At 36.6% G+C, this 17,524-nt stretch overlaps 1 protein-coding gene across 3 annotated transcripts in view; it reads right to left on the bottom strand.

The window, feature by feature from the left end:
* The window catches only part of SERGEF (secretion regulating guanine nucleotide exchange factor), a 255,800-nt gene that overhangs the window by 90,864 nt on the left and 147,412 nt on the right, over positions 1 to 17,524 (bottom strand). Inside the window, exon 11 of one of the 3 annotated variants that reach the window (XR_012477147.1) lies at positions 680 to 820. The exons of the other annotated variants lie outside the window; for them this stretch is intronic. The gene's annotated coding sequence lies outside the window, so the exon portion shown is untranslated. The remainder of the gene's footprint in view (positions 1 to 679; positions 821 to 17,524) is intronic. 3 annotated transcript variants of the gene reach the window in all.

Below are 17,524 nucleotides of genomic sequence, written 5' to 3'. Positions count from 1 at the left end.
GTGTGTATGTGCATGTGTGTGTGTGACTGTGTGTATGTGCATGTGTGTGTGTATGTGCATACATGTATAGGAGGGGAGAAGATGTAGAAATACTTAAGAAATTGATGATGATGATGATGATGATGATCTTTGTTCTTCATTCTCAAAGACCACCATGACATCAGGGAGATTTTGTTACAGTTTTTATCCAGATAACTTAAGACAAGCAAGTGAATTGGATTTGATTGAGAAAATGCTCACTTTTTTCCCAGAACCATCTGGGTCCAGAGGCTAGATTTGAGCTCTGGATGTAAGACAGTCTGGAGTGACTTGCCCAAGGTCACACACATAATAAATATCGAATATCTGAGGTCAGACTTAAACTCAGATCCTCCTAATTTCAGTGGTCTATCTACTACACCACCTACCTCCCCCTTGGAGAATCAGAACCTCACTGATCATTCAAACTCACCAGCAATTGGGAAGACAGAATTTTGGTGGTTACTATAGGCTTGGCTTTGCAAGGGTAATTTAGAAAATTTGACCCTGATACAAAGTGAAGTAAGAAAAAACAGGAAAATTTCATAGACAGTATCTATAACAATGTAAATAGAAACAACAGCAACAAATATACCACTTTGTTGTAAGTTCAATGACCTAGCTTGACCACAAATTAGAGACAAGAAAATATGTCCTTTACTTTCTTTGCAGAGGTGAAGAACTCTGAGTGTGGTCCACTGTCAGATGCAGTCGATATGTACATTAGTTTTATTGAACTGTATTCTCCCTTCTCTCCACCTCATTGCTTTCTTTTTTGTTCTTCATTACAAGGGATTGCTTTCTGTAGAGGGGAAGGACAAAGCAATATTCAGAAATGAAAGTGATAGAAAACTAAAATATATTATTAATAAGAAATTAAAACAGAAACTATCCCGAAACAACTGGGGCTTTGAAATTCAGAAGGCACTGAAATTTTCCAAATGCTGAAAGTAATTATAATTCAAAAAGGCCAAGGTCTCCCACGTCTTCTAAGGCCATCTCTAGTCATCCTGAACCTTATCTGTCTAACCCCTGGACTCAGATGTCTCCCGAGGAGAAAATGAGGCTGGTAACTTTGAAGCTCTTCCCTCACTTAAAGCCAATTCACTTGCATGTCTTGGCATTGTCTCCCTGACATCATGATCTTCTTCAAGAATGAAGGATAAACATAACTCCCCCCCATACTTCCCTAGAAGAAACAACTGAGTTTGAACTTAGCACCAAGTTAGCAAGAATAATTAGTTGAAAATGAAACTAAGTCTATGAATTCTTTAGCCCAGTCCCACCTTGCTCTCTCCTCCACAGTGGTCTCCCCAAGAGGAGGGTTTTTTTTTTATCTTGTACCTTTACCACATAGACTCTTGTGTTCTAAGTACTAAGTAGTTTTCCCAGGAAAGACACATGATGCTTTTTCTCTCATTGCCAGAATTAGTAGTAAAAGCTCTTTTACTAACTTGAGCAAATCACTCCCCTGGGAGTTTTGGCATCAGTACCTGGCCACACCAGGGGCACCCACAAGAAGAGAGATGATCCAGGGACTTGAGTAATATCATCTGGTTCCTTCTCTCTGGAATTTGTCCAGAAACCAATTTGTTATATAACAAGATTAATAGAGATCCCACTTGTCTCCCCCCCAAAGCACAATTGTAAATCAAGTGGGTACTACTGCCCTCAAGGCCTCAAGGAAGAGAGAAAAATATATCTACAAATGACTCTCACAATCAAACCTGGAGGCATACAACATGGCATCCTATATACTGTTATATAGTATAGTGATTTGAGTATAAAATGCAAAAACAAAGTCAGCAAAAGAAAATGATTTCATGTGTCTGCATAAAAAAATACATAAGGTTCAGATGACCTCTCTGTGCCTCATTTTCCTCCTCTGTAAAATGAGGTCAAACTGGATAATCTGTGTTCCCTTCTAGTTTTTAAATATAGAAAATCTCACAATCTGGCACAACTACCAGTTAGATGGTGAACTGGAGATGTTCAACCAAGGAAGCAAACACTGAAACATGGTGGGACTAGTCTCATGAGAAGACATAGAGTTCAGAAGTGCTATACATTATTCAAAGGAGGAGCAGAATAAAATAAAAAGGATGGAGTGGATGGAAGTAACATATTACTCATATGAGAAGATCCAGGAACCATACTGGCAATTCCCCATAGATTTAGATAATGATCAGTGGAGACAAAAATGAATGCAATATTTTCATTCCAATTTATTTCAGATTATTTGGATTAGAAAAGCAAATAGATGCTGAGTTAGGGTCTAGAGACATGAAATAGTAGTTATAGGGAATTCAACTATCGAGACAGCTGTTTGAACTTGATCTTGCCAAAAATCAGAATTGTTAATATTTTTATTATAGCTTGCCTAAGTGATAATTTCATCCACAAAGACTGAAATAGTCATTCTAGACCTAGTGAGTAGTTGTTATAAGTTTGATGTGAACTTTAAAAATAGTGTGCAGAAGCATTGGATTTGGAGTCAGAGGATTTGAGTTCAAATCCTGTCTCTGCTCCTTAGTACCTGGATGAACCTTAGATTAGCCATGACTTCCCCACACCTCAGTTTCCGCATCTGTAAAGTGAGGGGAGGTTGGAACAGATGATCTCTTAGATTCTTTTTAATTTTAAGATTGTGATGATGATAATGATTAGATCATTTCTAACGTCCCCTCTGTTCAAATCTATGATCCTCTTAAGTACATTTATTATCCCCCCTACTAGATTTTAAGCCTCCAGAGGGCAGGATCTAAGTCATATGCATCTTGCTATCTTTTTTTTCTAACTCAAGAGTCAAACGTATGGGTATATAGATGTTATTCAACAAACATTAGTTGAGCAGGAAGGAAGGAAGGAAGGAAAGAAGAAAAAGAAAGAAAGAAAAAAGAAAGAAAGAAACAAAAGGAAGAAAAGAAGGATGAGAATAAAAGGAAGAAAAGAAAGAAGAGAGAGCAAAAGGAAGGAACAAACAAAAGAAAAGAAGGAAAAGCAAAAGGAAGAGAGAGAGAAAAGAGAGAAAGAGAAAGAAAGATAGGGGAGAGAGAGAGAAAAACAAAGAAATAAAAAGAAATGCACTATTATTGTCCTTTTAAGGTACCTGAAAGTTCAATAAAGTTCAGGTCCAAAGAGACCTCATCTCAACAAAAACCAGTGGAATACAATGTTGCTTAGTTATTAAGTAGCCATTAGCTACTAGCTTCTAACCATTAGCCAACATATGATGATGAAAGAGGCATATGACTTAGTTCTCTACTTTCTCAGATGGTCTATAGGTGTTTAAGTTTTGCATGGATGACCAAATTTATAATTTCCTATGTTCACTGGAAAATTTTGGCTAGAATGTGGGAACTATAATGTGATATTCCAGGGCCTTGAAGGGTTCCCACCCTTGATGAGGGAGAGGGAAGCAGGAGTGTAGTTAGGGAGAATAATAGGGACATTTTCTCAATTTTTTAATCTAGTATCATTCTTGATATCCCCTTCCAAGCAGTTTCCACAACCCTACTCAATTTCTTTGACAAGAGAGATCCTAAGTAGATGTTGGAATTCTGTTAGTCCTCCAGAACCAGACCCCAATCCTGAATTCTTCTCAAATATTTAAGAAATTCCAATCAATGTGAATTGTACTTCAAAGGCACCCTTTGACAATCTAGATCACAGAAATGAAAAAAGGAATCAAGATCTGTAAGGTGGTAATGTTTCTGGGGGCAGATTAGTGGCTTGGGGAGCAAATCTTATTCATCCAACATTTACTAGTCAAAAGCCCCAGGTCAGGGAGAAAATATTGCTCTGCTCATTGGCCTCTTCCCACCTCTTCCCCTTTCATCAACTCATGCACTGTCATGGATTTTTTCTCATGAAGAATTAATTCCCCAGGAAAAAAAGATGGATATCCCAAATGATATGCCAAGATAACTTACAGGTCAATAAGCCAGAGAGTCAATTTGTCCCAAGTTCCCTTGCCCTGGTTTCCACTTGTGTCTTCTAACAACGCTTCTACCTCATCAGAAATCTTACCCTCTGTAGTATGATTTAGGGCTAATGGAGAATTAAAGGGACAGAAATATCTTTAGTAGTTTTCAACTCCAAAAATATTACAGTACAAATCTGGTATAGAAAGATAAGGATAGGGACTAGAACTGTCATTTCACTGGACAAGGAATACCTAGAAGAGAAAAATCATTCTACCAATATGACAAGGCTAACTTCCCAGTAAACTCATGTGCATCTAAGCTGCTCTCCAAGATTTCTGAACTGTCTCTACATGCTTTCTAATCTCCTCAAGAGAGACATTGGTGAATATCCTCTAGGGAACTGATCCTGAGGGACCACTCAACAGGAGCAAGGGGACATAAACTTACTAAAACCTTGTTGCTGTGTCCTGGATGTTTTCCCAGAAGATGAAGAGAGAATGTTTCCCCCTTGGGACAAAGTCTATGAACAATTATGGTTCTGCAGAAGGGAATCTAAACACCATATCTGATGCTTGCTTCCCTGTTTTGTCCTTATCACTTAGGGCCCTAATCTTTGGATGTTTGATTAATCAGTCAATAATCAAGCATTAGAGACAGCATGGAAGCAGCATCCTAGATTGGGAATAAGGAAGACCTCAGTTCAAATCCCATCTCAGAAATCATCATCATCTACATGACTTTGGGCAAGTCACTTAACCTTTCTGGTTCTCAGTTTCCCAATCTGAAAAAATGTGGAATTTGAACTCAAAGAACTCTAATATTTCTTCCAACTCTAAATTTACAATCCTGTGATCTATCTGTTATATGCTTCTTTCAAGTAACTTATATCCTATTGATGGGGATGACAAGTACTCAACACTTATAAGATTCAGGCAAGAACAAATTATATTTTAAAAAGCAAGGTGTTTACCAAAACCTATGGGATACACTCAAGGCGGCTGTCAGACGATATATTACATATCTTTAAATGCTTACATGAATAAATTAGAGAAAGAGGAATCAATGAACTAAATATGCATTTAAAAAAATTAGAGAAAGAACAAATTAAAAATCCCCAATTAAATACCAAATTAGAAATTCTAAAAATTAAAGAAGAATTAATAAAATTGAAAGCAAGAAAACTATTGAACTAATAAATAAAATCAAGAGTTGGTTTTATGAGGAAACCAATAAAATTGATAAGCCTCTAGTCAATTTGATTTAAGAAAAAGAAAGAAGAAAACCAAATTGCTAGTATCATAAATGAAAAAAGTGAACTCACCACCAATGAGGAAGAAATTAAAGTAATAATTCAGAATTATTTTGCATAACTCTATGCCAATAAATTTGACAATCTAAGTAAAATGGATGAATATTTACAAAAATATAAGTTGCCTAGATTAAATGAAGAGGAAATTAAATACCTAAATAACCCTATCTCAGAAAAAAAAGAAATTCAACAAGCCATTATTGAACTCCCTAAGAAAAAATCTCCAGGGCCAGATGGATTCACAAGTGAATTCTATCAAACATTTAAAGAACAATTGGTTCCAATGCTATATAAACTCTTTGGAAAAATAGGTGAAGACGGAACTCTGCCTTACTCTTTCTATGACACCAATATCGTGCTGATACTTAAACCAGGAAGAGTTAAAACAAAGAAAGAAAATTGTACACCTATCTCCCTGATGAATATAAATGTAAAAATCTTAAAATCTTAGTAAAATGATTACAAGAAGTTATCACTAGGATAATACATTATGACCAAGTAGGATTTATCCCAGGAATGCAGGGTTGGTTCAATATTAGGAAAATTGTTAGTATAATTAATTATATCAATAACAAACCTATCAGAAACACTAGCGAGTATAGAAATAAATGGATTGTTCCTTGGAATAATAAGCAGTATTTATCTGAAACCATCAACAAGCATTATATGCAATTGAGATAGACTAGAGGCATTCCCAATAAGATTGGGGTGAAACAAGAGTGCCCTTTATCACTACCACTATTCAATACTGTATTAGAAATGTTAGCTTCAGCAATAAGAGAAGAAAAAGAAATGGAAGGAATTAGAATTGGGAAGGAAGAGACAAAATTCTTTGCAGATGACATGATGGTATACCTAGAGAATCCCAAAATATCATCTTAAAAACTACTATAAATAATTAGCAACTTTAGCAAAGTTTCAGGATATAAAATAAGCCCTTGTAAGTCTTCAACATTTCTATATATGACTAGCAAGATACAACAGAAAGAGCTAAAAAGAGAAATCCCATTCAAAATAACCTCAGACAATACAAAATACCTGGGAGTCTACCTGCCAAGGCAGACTCAAAACTTTTTGAAAACAATTACAAAACACTTCTCACACAAATAAAATCAGATTTAAATAACTGGGCAAACATCAACTGCTCATGGATAGGTCGAGCTAATATAATCAAAAATGTCAATTCTACCAAAATTAAACTATTTGTTTAGTGCCCTACCAATCAAAATTCCAAAAACATTCCTTTAATGAGTTAGAAAAAATTTTAAGTAAATTCATTTGAAGAAATAAAAAGTCAAGGATTTCCAGGGGTTCAATGAAAAAAAGTGCAAAAGAAGGTGGTTTAGCCTTACCAGATCTAAAATTATATTATAAAGCATCCTTCATCAAAACTGTCTGGTATTGGCTAAGAAATAGAGTGGTGGATCACTGGAATAGACTAGGTGCAATAGCAGGAAATGATTATAGTAATCTGCTGTTTGATAGACCCAAAGAGTCCAGCTATTGGGATAAAAACTCTCTCTGTTAGGAAACTGTTGGGAAAATTGAAAGTTAGTATGGAAGAAACTTGGATTAGACCAACACCTCACCCTCTATACAAAGATAAGATCAAAATAGATACAGGATTTAGACATAAAAAACAATATTATAAGCAAACTAGAAAATCAAGGAATAGTTTACCTGTCAGATCTATGGAAAGGGAAGCAGTTTATGAGCAAGGAAGAGATGGAGAACATCAATGAAAACAAACTAGATAATTTTAATTATATTAAATTAAAAAACTTTGGCACATACAAAACCACTGTAACCAAAAGTGTAGTAAATTGGGAAACAATTTTTATATCTAGTATTTCTGACAAAGGATTCATTTTTTTTAGTTTTGTTTTTGCTTTTTGCAAGGCAATGGGATTAAGTGGCTTGCCCAAGGCCACACAGCTAGGTAAGTGTCTGAGGCCAGATTTGAACTCAGGTAATCCTGACTCCAGGACTGGTGCTCTATCTACTGTGCCACCTAGCCACCCCAAAGGATTCATTTATAAAATATACAGAGAACTGAGTCAAATTTTCAAAAAAAACAAGCCATTCCCCAATTGAAAAATGGTCAAAGGATATGCAAAGGCAATTTACAGATGAGGAAATCAAAGAGATACTAAGTCATATGAAAAATTGTTCTAAATCACTACTTATTAGAGAAATGAAAATTAAAGCATCTCTGAGGTACCACCTCACACCTCTCAGACTGGCCAATATGACCAGAAAGGACAATGATCAATGTTGGAAGCGATGTGAGAAATCTGGGACTCTAATACATTGTTGTTGGTGGAGCTGTGAACTCATCCAGCCTTTCTGGAGAGCAGTTTGTAATTATGCAACAAAAATATGCATACTCTTTGATCCAGCAATACCCCTACTGGGTCTATACCCTGAAGAGATTATGAAAAAAGGGTAAAACATCACTCATACAAAAATATTCATAGCAGCTCTGTTTGTGGTGGCAAAGAATTGGAAATCGGGTAAATGTCCTTCAATTGGGGAATGGCTTAGAAAACTGTGGTATATGTATGTCATGGAACACTATTTTTCTATTAGAAATCAGGAGGGATGGGAATTCAGGGAAGCATGGAAGAATTTGCATGAACTGATGCTGAGCAAAATGAGCAGAACCAGAGCATTGTATACCCTAACAGCAAAATGGGGATGATGATCAATCTTAATGGACTTGCTCATTCATTCCATCAGTGCAACAAGCAGGGACAATTTTGGGTTATCTACGATGGAGAATAACATCTGTATCCAGAGAAAGAATTGTGGAATTTGAACAAAGGCCAAAGACTATTACCTTTAATTTAGGGGGAAAAACTGTTATCTTATGTAATTTTGCTCTCTCTTATACATTATTATTTTTTTCCTTAAGGATATGATTTCTCTCCCATCACATTCAACTGAGATCAGTGTATACCATGGAAACAATGTAAAGACTAATAGACTGCCTTCTTGGGGCAGGGGGAGGGGAAGCAAGAATGGAGGAAAATTGTAAAACTCAAAATAAATAAAATCTGTATTTAAAAAAGTAAGGTGACTTAACCCCATTTGCCTTGCAAAAACCTAAAGAAAAAAGTAAGGTGTTAGAAGCATAAAAAAGAAGGGGAAAAGAAGAAAACTAGAAGTATTAAGAACTGAGGAGAGAGACAAAGGAAGAGGAAGAGTAGTATAAGAGAAAGAGAGGAAAAACCACAGGATGTTATATTCTCTCACAACCATCCCATGATTACTACAGTCAATGTTATCTCAAGAGACAAATCATCTCTCAGGTCTTCATTCCTGTACATCCTTAGTCATCCCTCTGATCTAGGTATTCAGTTTTCACCTGGGATTCCTACAATAACCTCCAAACCAACCTTACTTTCAGTCTCACCCCATGCTAATCCTTATTAAAACTATGCATCAGAACCTTTAATGTATTCACATTGCTTATAAGATAAGCCTAGTATTAAGGGCTCTTCACAATCTGGCCCAAACACTGTTTGCTTGCTGCTTCCCTTTCTCTCTTGAACTTCCCACTTTCCTTCTTAGTCCAATCCCAAGATCAGAATTGATCAGGACTTCCAAACTGGGCTAGATCACCCCCTCCAGTCTGGTGGTCCTACATTCCTAGAGGCTCATCATATTGTACCAGACAGAACTTATTTCAAGATACCAGAGCTCTGAACTCTAAAGCTCAAGCAATCCACCATCTTCTTTAGCAGTTGAGGAAACTGAATATGCAGGTAGGTGGTAGAGTAGATAGACCACTGGACCTGGAGTCAGGAAGACATGAGTTCAAATTCAGCTGCAGACATCTACTAGCTGTGTGACCCAGGCAACTCACTTAACCCTGTTTGACTTGGTTTCCTCTTCTATTACATGAGTTAGGAAAAGTGAAACCTCTCTAGTATCTTTGCCAAGAAAATGGGGTACAGACACAATTTAAACAACTCAACAGTAACAGACTAAGGATAAGAAGGTTTAATTGACTTGCTTAAGGTTACACAAGTCTCCAAGTCAAGATTTGAGTCTAGATCCTCAGATCCCAGAACTGTGCCATATGGCCACTCATAGTGCCATTTCCTCTCCTTTATGCCTTCAGAAATCCTACTTATTCTTCATAGTTCTATATCCTCCAGGAAACCTTCCCTAAACAGCTAGTCCATAGAGAGATCTCTCTCCTCTGAACTCCTAAAGCACCCACTGCCTTTATTGTTATTGGTCACTTAGTAGAATTCTCAGACTGCTCTGCACTGGCATTAATCTTTCAGTTCTCCTCAACTAGACTGATTCTGGGAGGTCTAGGGAAATTTTTCATTCATGACATGTCCTCATGGTGTCCAGCGGAAGTCTGAGTATGAAGCAGGCTCTCAGGAAATATGGATGGAATAAATAAACAAGATTCCTGAGGCTTTTCTGGAGGAAGGAAGATTAGGCAGGACCAGGTAACACAGTAGTAGGTAATCCAGGTGAGCAAAAGCAGAGACAAGAACTAAGGGCTAATGTAGCCCTAGTGATTTGGGAAGAGGGCCCATTTTATTGTCCAAGACAAACAAGGGTGACAATAAAAATGGGACTTTGCAAGGATCTTGGCCAGGCATCCTTTAATAGCCAATGAATAGGATTAGCCAGCAATGAGGCAAGGCCTTGCCATGTAACATGATCCTGTGCTGCTTTGCCAGAAAACCCTACAATGGAGACCAAGGCTCTGCAAGTTTTTTCATTTATAATGAATAACACAATAGGCCAATGGGCCAGGATTTCCTAGGGAGCACCTGTATCCCAGCACAGTTGGTGGGCCAAAGAGGCCTCCCAACAGAACTGCTGAACAAAGAGGAGACAAGGAAAGGATGTGTGATCATTGCTATAAAAGCTCGTTTTGCCTCTAGGATGGATATCAAACACTGCAGTCTACAGAACTTCCTTGAACTGAAAATGGCACCTTTTCTGGTTTCTCCTATTTGCTACAGAAAGGTCATAGTATTTGACTGTCTTGTCTATGAACTCCATCCTAAACTCTTGCTTCTTCTTCCAAAGACTAATACCTATTTTAAAAATGCTTTGTTCTGTAACGGGCACCAATGGGGGAGGGGTGGGGGTGGGGGGAAAGAAGGGCAGAGTTAAAATCCTAAAATACTCAATAAGGATAATGAACAGAGTACAAGCTCCCTGAGGGCATGGTTTATATTGCTTTTATTTATATAACTTCAGATATAATACTTAAAATCATGTGATCTCATCACCATGTTAATTGACTCCATTCTTGTTATTCTCAATACCTTATCTTCCTCAATTGTATCTTTCTTCTGAAGGAGGGCTGGAAGGCAGAGTAATGAATTCCTCTCAGAACATTCCTTTATAAAACCTTCTGAATTTTCAGAACTTTTCAGGTAATTCCATTTTCTATCAGCAGCTCTACTTGGTTTCTAATCCATGGGATAACAGGTTTTCCTTTATTACTCCTCTCCCCTTATTTCATTAGATTGTAAACTTGTGTGGGTAGAGACTATCTTTTTCTTATTTGTATCCCCAGCACTTAGCATAATGGCTGGTACTTAATAAATATTTATCGAATTGAATTATTGTTTAATGATGATAAGCTACCTTGATCTTGCCTTAGTAGAAATTATATCACTTATCTTTAATGGATCTGTTTAAAATATTTTGTTATTATAAACTGGCAGCTATGAGGTGCTAGAAGATCACTACCCTGGATATACCCAAGAGGGTTATCAGAGAACATGAGGAAATGGATATGGCTGAGAAACTAGGCTGAGAAAGTCATTGGCTCAGGATCTATGACTTATTTTGATTCTACTACTGAGATGAGAGCTAGAGGCATCTCTCTGATAGTAAATAAGATCTAATTGGGTAGGCATAAAGGCAAAATGGATTTTAAACAAGAAGAGTCATTTTAGTTATTGAAGGAAACAACATTAAGAAAGTTGGAGGTAAAAATAATGTCACTATCTGGTCAACTTAGTCAAATGTTGAAAATGGAAACTTGGGATCAAGGGCAATAAAGTCAGGCAACACTGAATAAAAGAATTAATTTTAATAACTAGCTTGTATATATGGCTGTTTCAGGCAAACAAGGTGGAAAAAAAGATAAGAAGATTGGAAGAAATATGAAGATGAATATTTGGGTGAAGATAAACAGAGACAGAAAGAAAAGTGATATTGTTATCAGAGTTCACTACAGACCATCTGGACAGAAAGAGGAAACAGATGAGGAGTTCAAGGAAAAGATCTCAAGCTTGGCACAATAGTGATCAAGGATTTCAATTACCTGGAATCTTCTCTTACTTCCTCTCTGCCAAAAGCAAAGCAGTCATAATTTCTTGGCTTGCCTTGATGATAACTTCATCATTTGGGAGGTGTACCAATGAGCAAAACTGCTATTCTGAACCTGACTCTTACCAACAGAGAGAATCTGGTGGCTGAAGGAGAAATAATGGGAATTTGTTGGGGAAAGTGCACCATTTTTGAATTGGTAATAGGAAAGGAGAGGAAGAATCATGGCAGAATGAACGAATCATAAGGATTTGGGGTCAAATCCTGTCTCAGTTGCTTATTAGTTGTGTGATTCTGGGTGAGTCACTTAACCTCTCTGAACTTCATCATTCCTTATCTGTAAAATAAGGGGCTTGGTCTCATGAAACTCTAAGTCTGTAATTTATGATTCTATGATAGCTGAAAATAGTCTGACAGACAGCCTAGATCTTTAGAAAGTAGATTTCAAGGATTCAAAGAAAGAACACATAAAATTTTATTGGGGCAATCTATCCATGAAGGATAGAATGCTCTGAAGAATAATTAAAGACACAATGAAAAACAATCCTGATGAGGAGGGGAAGGGGGGAACATGTGGAAAGAGGCCAGGAGAGGGGCATAGAGAACTCATTAAGCCAATATGAGTTTTTTTTTTTAATAAACATCCATAAAGAGGCTGTTAGCAAGGATAGGCAATAGAATAGTATAAATATTTTAAATGTAGCATGATGCTGTAGATTTAGCATGAACTGGCAAGGAAAGTTAAAGACAATAAAAAAGGGATAGGGTCTGTAATACTGTGTAAATGAAGAAAACAGAACCAAGAGAATAATATAAATAATGACCACAGCAAGATCGAAGAAAACAATAGAATCCAACATCAGAATTCTGATTGCTCTAGAAATTTTGTTTCCAGAAAATTGATAACAAAATACACTTTCCCCTACTCAGTAGACAGGTAATAAACTATGGACATAGAATGTTGTATACACTATCAGACATGACTGATATATCAATTTATTTGGCTTAAGCTCTTTATTGAAAGAGAGAGTTTGAAGTGGGAAGCAGTTATTGGGAAGAAATAGTGTTGCAAAAATTTTTTAAAGGAAAAGCAAAACTTTTTTTTAAAAAAGAAAGATCAACAAAATTCATGGCTCACATTATCTAAAGATAACCAAATGTTTAGGCACATGAATTTTTTATATGACTCCATAAACAGTTTTTAATTCAGATTCTTAAAGTCTAACTGATGATCTTCACACATACAAAAACCAGTCTAACTATGAAACAGAATAGCTAGCCATCTACTGAATTTCAGTGGTGGTAGGAAGATTTTCCTGTTTTGTTTTGTTTTGTTTTGTTTTTTTTACAAATCTCTTATAATACCTACAATTGTGCCACTAAAGGTTCATTCCTATGGAATCCCTATTAAAATACAAATATTTTCCCCAAATTATCCCCTTTCCCAACTTCCTTATTACTCTCTAGGGAACCACCACTGTCCAAAGCTCACAAGCATAGTGTCATCCTCCACATATCACTGTCAATTTTTTGTATATCCAATCAATTGCCAAATCTTATAGACTATAAGTTACAGAAATAGCACAGAGCTTACTTCTGGATGTTGTGCTAAGCACAGGGAATATAAATACCAACAAAAAGAAAGACATTTCCTGTCCTTAATAAATTTATAGTTCAGTGGGGCAGGATCAAAAAGCTGAAAAGAGGATGGGGGAGAGAAAGTATCCATATGGAGGCATGCTATTGAAATCCAGAAAAATCAGAAACAGAAACAGGAAAAGGCTAATGGTTGATTGAGCTTCTAGAGCCTCTCTCCAAAAGTGGAGTCCCCAGGAGGAAAAGAAACTTACCAATGGGAGAATGGGAATGGTATTGTAGAGGAATGTTCTGAAGTTTGTAGTTGCCAATCAGCATTGGAAATGAAATCACAGGTTTATGCCAAAAATAAACAGATTAATAAATAGATAGAGATATATCGACATTCATTGAACTGAACATACAAAACTATTGTGAGGCTCAAATGAGATCATGTATGTCAAGGGATTTATAAAACTAACATGCGATAGAAATATCAGTTATAATAATATTATTTCCATTATTATAAGACTTGAACCAATAAAATCTAACTTTTGAAGTGGGAAGTTGGAGAGAACATATGAATATCTCTGGAGTCCCAAATATACATAGAGATTAAATCTTGGAGCTAATTTGACACAAGTGCAACTTGGGACTTAACAAATACAAGGAAGAGGTAGCCAAATCTCCAGTATTATATAAACAGAATGTTAGTAGTTTCTCCCCGCTTCCAAAGTCTTAATTTGGTTGATTAGTTTGCCTCTCTAATCCTTCATATTCCCAGCTCTCAAGGGAGAAACGATCAAATGGGCAGCCTCTGAAAAGCATTATAAAGAACCCTTGAACTGTGGTGATGAACTCCAACTAAAATGTTTCTTCATCTTTGCTCTAGGGAACTTGAGAAGGGAGCAGAACATTGTGTTCCATTCAACAAACATTCATTAAGCAGTAGCCCCAAATAACCAATTTCTGTAGTCAATTCTTAGCTGATTAACTTCTTCAAACTTAGTTAGACTGGTGCTCAGACAATATTAATAATATGCTGCTGGGTTCATATTTGAGAACTTTCTAGCTTGGTAGAAATCAATACCACAATTTGTGTTCTCTAGATAGTCTCCTTTGACTAAGTAGTTCTAGAGGTGTGGGTCCAAAGATCCCCCTCATGGGATACATAAGAGATGCTGCATAGATTTCAACACTTCACAGGATCTCTATAAGCCCCCAGGGGAGCCTCTCACATGCAGATCTGTCTCCAACTTCTCTTCCTAAACTGGTTTCACATTATTCCAGGAGCTTTACCTTCCATCTTACTTAAAGTTTCCTATATTAACAGTCCACTTCCTGACTGGGTTTTTATATGTACTATCTCTCCCTTGTCTGGAATGCCCTTGTCTCTACCTCTTAAAATTCCTGGTTCTTTTCCAGATTCAGTTCAAGTATCCTTTCTACTTGAGGCTTCTTTTGGTTTCCTCAAATATTACAGCTCCCTCCCTCTACTCACCCCCAATTAATTACTCTACATTTCCTTAGTACATATCATTCATTCATTTATTCATCCATCTGTTCCCCTTCCTCCAGTAGAATGTAAACTCCTAAAAGGGAGAACAATTTGAATTTTATCAGGTACAAAATATTACTTAACTTTGCAGTGTAGTTGCAGCTAGTTGAAATTGCAGTGTTAGAACATTGTCCAGATGTATGTCTCCAGAATGTTACACTTAAGTAGGACTTTTCCAGTGGGGCCAGAGACAGGCAAGCATTGGACCCTAAAAACCTACCCTTGCTTTTCTCACAGACACACCTGGAGCTGGAGAATTCTACTTAAAGAGAAAAGGGACACCGTATCAAATCATCAGACTTGTTTTTCAAACTGAAAGACAAATACTCATTAAAATCTAATACTCAGATCCAAAACAGACATGTAGCTATCCAATTAGTAATGAGGAAGGGATGCCAAACATCATCCTTCTGTCCTATTAATTAGCACTGGAGAGAAGAAATTGCAATGCTTTACCTCTCTTATCTCACACAAAACCAAATCAATAAGTGAACAATAATAAAAATAGCATTTCTATTATGCTCTGAGGCTTGCAAAGTCTTTGCTTATTTGAGTTCCATAATAATCCTTTGAAGTAAGTGTTATTATTATTATTCCAATTTTACAGAGGATGCCACTGAGGCAGAAAGGAATTAATGAACTTGCCCAAGGTTTGGGCGAGTAAGCATCTAGGGAAGGATTGAACTCAGGTCTTCCTAATTCTAAGGCCAACACTCTATTCACTGGGCTGTCTTGCACAACTTAGATCGGTAGCAAAAATTAAGATGCTTCCAAAGGTAAGATACAATGAGTTGTTCACTATAAGTCAGAAGAATCATGGAATATCTGACTTCTGGGGTTACCTCATTCCATTCAATCTTGATCAAAAATCTGCTAAATAATCTAGTCTAAATGCATTCATTCATCTCTTCTGTAGGGAGCTCCAATGAGGATGAGCTCAGATTTCCTAAAGCAGTCCATTCCACTCTGAATATTAAGAAACATGTGGTTCTTCAAGAGACCATTGTGCACATTAACAGCAAAATTGTGTGATGATCAACATTTTGATTTAGCTTTTTTCAGCAGTACAATGATCAAAGACAATTCTAAAAGGCTGGTGATAGAAAATATCACACACATCCAGACTATGGAGTCTGAATGCAGACCAAAGCATACTATTTTTACTTTTTAAAATTTGTTTTATGCTTTCTTTACTTCTCAAATTTTTATCCTTTTGTTCTGATGCTTCTTTCATAATTTGACTAATATAGAATTATGTTTAACATAGTTATACATATAAAAACTTTATCAGATTATTCAAGGGGTAAAGAAAAGTAGGGAGATGGGAAAATATGAAACTCACAATCTTACAAAAATGAATGCTGGAAACTATCTTTACATATCATTAGAAAAATTAAAAAGAAAAAAGAAATGTGATTCTTGAATAAACTTTTTGTACAAAGTTCATTTTGGCTCTCAAATATCTACAATATTTAGACCCATGGTTCTGCCAGAGTGAAACATTGTGGTGAAGCCTTGGGAAAAAAAAACTCTCTGATCTTCAGTTTATTTTTTTCAAAAATAGGGAAAGAGGTATTGGATTAAATGGTCTCCAAAGTTTCTGGAAGCTCAGTACCTATTATGCTCATGTGCTCCATAGGAAACCACATCCCAAGCACTCAGAAAATAAGAAATGCTGAGAAAAAAACAGGCTTTCCTTCAGTCTGTTGTACAACATTGAGGTGGGCTAGACCTCAACCTATGGGTCAAAAGTACTAGAATTATCCCAAACTCTCCAGGCAGAGCAGTAAAACTATTTCACCGGTTACAGCAAGACCCTAAGACAAGAGTGAGTACTTTCTCTGGTGAATGTTGTTCCCCAAGAACCCAAGGAGACAAGACCAGAGTTCTTTCCATTGCACCTTGCTGTTTTTCTTCCCCTTCCTTTCTACTGCTCTGTTGACTCTTCTAGAATACTCATTGTCTCTTTGGAATCCACTCTTCCCCCCCTCCATTCATTTTGTCTTCATTTACAGTGATCCCAGTTTGTACTTCTCGTTCAGACCTAAAAGTGATATCTCAGGCTGCTGACCCATGAGTTTTCTCAGAACTAACACTATTTATGAAAATAAATGGGAAACAAAATCCTAATTCATGGAAAAAAAACCAGAGAGGGACACAGTTAATCAGAATTTTTGACCAAATAATCCCCAAATACTTGAACAAACACGCACTATAAGTGAGAACCACTACAAATTGTGTGTGGGTGGGGGGAGGGAGTGAAATCTCAGAAAACTACATGGGAGTTGAAGAGAAAGAAGGAGCCAAATCCTAAGCAAAGAATCAAAGATTGAGGATTTATTTAAAGGGCTGCTTTCAGACTCAGCCAAAATCCCCTAAACCACCATCTAGACATGGGAAAATGATCTTCCCAGGACTTTAAGGGATCTCAGAAGACTCTAAGGACCCTTTCTACCCCATCTTCCTTAGGTTATTTCTGGATATGATCAATTTTGTCTATCCCTCCTATTTCAAAAAATTTCTAAATATTAGATGCATCTCACATATAACCAAAATCTGCCTCTCTAAATTTCTACATTTTGTTCTAGTTCTGTCCATTAAGGCCAAGCAGAAAACAATTGATCCCTCTTCCCCAAGACAACTTTCTCAAATATTGAAAGACAGTGATAATGTTTCCCTCCTTGCCCCTATTCCCCAATATGATCCTAGAGAATAAAAGATCCTCAGTCACCAAACTAAAAATTAAGCTTTTTTTTGGTCCAAATTCCTAAAATAGGAAAATGAATTCAAATATGTTAGGAAAATTTTCAACGAAAGTCA

This window comes from Macrotis lagotis, chromosome 3 (assembly GCF_037893015.1).
Source record: "Macrotis lagotis isolate mMagLag1 chromosome 3, bilby.v1.9.chrom.fasta, whole genome shotgun sequence".
NCBI classification, from domain to species: Eukaryota; Metazoa; Chordata; class Mammalia; order Peramelemorphia; family Peramelidae; genus Macrotis; species Macrotis lagotis.
This window is presented reverse-complemented; position numbering and strand designations above follow the sequence as displayed.